Source organism: Rattus norvegicus, chromosome 5, assembly GCF_021556685.1.
Source record: "Rattus norvegicus strain SHRSP/BbbUtx chromosome 5, alternate assembly SHRSP_T2T, whole genome shotgun sequence".
NCBI lineage: Eukaryota > Metazoa > Chordata > Mammalia > Rodentia > Muridae > Rattus > Rattus norvegicus.
Window position 1 is genome coordinate 138,372,791 of NC_141538.1, and position 1,757 is coordinate 138,374,547.

General features: G+C 43.7%; 1 pseudogene; it reads left to right on the forward strand.

Annotated features, from left to right (window-relative positions):
- Positions 1–323: 323 nt before the first annotated feature.
- Positions 324–1,519, forward strand: LOC148006014 (heterogeneous nuclear ribonucleoprotein A1-like; annotated as a pseudogene).
- The last annotated feature ends 238 nt before the right edge of the window (positions 1,520–1,757 follow it).

A 1,757-nucleotide genomic window follows, 5' to 3' on the forward strand; every position in this document is an offset into this window, starting at 1 on the left:
GGAAATCTAGGACACAGCGAGAAGATCAAACCTAAGGATAATAGTTATAGAAGAGAGTGAAGACTCCCAGCTCAAAGGACCAGTAAATATCTTCAACAAAATCATAGAAGAAAACTTCCCTAATCTAAAGAAAGAGATGCCCATAAACATACAAGAAGCCTGCAGAACTCCATATAGATTGGACCAAAAAAGAAACTCCTCCTGTCACATAATAGTCAAAACACCAAATGCACAAAACAAAGAAAGAATATTAAAAAGCAGTAAGGGGAAAAGGTCAGCTGCTCTTTGGAAGCATCACTGAACGCTCTCATCACCCTGCCGTCATGTCTAAGTCAGAGTCCCCCAAGGAGTCGGAACAGCTGTGGAAGCTCTTCACTGGAGGGCTGAGCTTTGAAACAACCACCGACGAGAATCTGAGGAGCCATTTTGAGCAATGGGGAACACTCACCGACTGTGTGGTAGTGAGAGATTCAAACACCAAAAGATCCAGAGGTTTTGGGTTTGTCACATACGCCACTGTGGAGGAAGTAGATGCTGCCATGAATGCAAGACCACACAAGGTGGATGGAAGAGTTGTGGAACCTAAGAGAGCTGTGTCAAGAGAAGATTCTCAGAGACCAAGTGCCCACTTCACTGTGAAGAAAATCTTTGTTGGTGGTATTAAAGAAGACACTGAAGAACATGACCTACAAGATTATTTTGAGCAGTATGGGAAAATTGAAGTGATTGAAATTATGACTGACAGAGGCAGTGGAAAAAAGAGAGGATTTGCTTTTGTCACCTTTGATGACCATGACTGTGGATAAGATTGTTATTCAGAAATACCATACTGTGAATAGCCACAACTGTGAAGTAAGAAAGGCTCTGTAGAAATAAGAGATGGCTAGTGCTTTGTCCAGCCAGAGAGGTCGAGTGGTTCCGGAAACTTTGGTGGTGGTCGTGGAGGTGTTTTTGGTGGCAATGACAATTTTGGTTGAGGAGGGAACTTCAGTGGTCGTGGTGGCTTTGGTGGCAGCCGTGGTTGTGGTGGATATGGTGGCAGTGGGGAGGGCTATAATGGATTTGGCAATGATAGAAGCAATGTTAGAGGTGGTGGAAGCTACAATGATTTTGGCAATTACAACAACCAGTCATCAAATTTTGGACCAATGAAAGGAGGAAACTTTGGAGGCAGGAGCTCTGGCCCTTATGGTGGCAGGGGCCAGTATGTTGCTAAACCACGAAACCAAAGTGGCTATGGAGGTTCCAGCAGCAGCAGTAGCTATGGCAGTGGCAGGAGGTTCTAATTACAGCCAGGAAACAAAGCTTAGCAGGAGAGGAGAGCCAGAGAAGTGACAGGGAAGCTACAGGTTACAACAGATGTGTGAACTCAGCCAAGCACAGTGGTGGCAGGGCCTAGCTGCTACAAAGAAGACATGTTTTAGACCATACTCATGTGTGTGGGCAAAAACCCCAGGACTGTATCTGTGACTAATTGTATAACAGGTTATTTTAGTTTCTGTTCTGTGGAAAGTGTAAAGCCTTCCAACGAAGGGTTTTACTGTAGACCTTTTCCACCCATGCTGCTGATTGCTAAATGTAAAAGTCTGATCATGACGCTGAATAAATAAATGTGTCTTTTAAAAAAAATGGGGTTCAGAACTAAACAAAGAATTCACAGCTGAGGAATGCCGAATGGCTGAGAAGCACCTAATGAAATGTTCAACATCTTTAGTCATAAGGGAAATGCAAATCAAAACAACTCTGAGATTCCACCT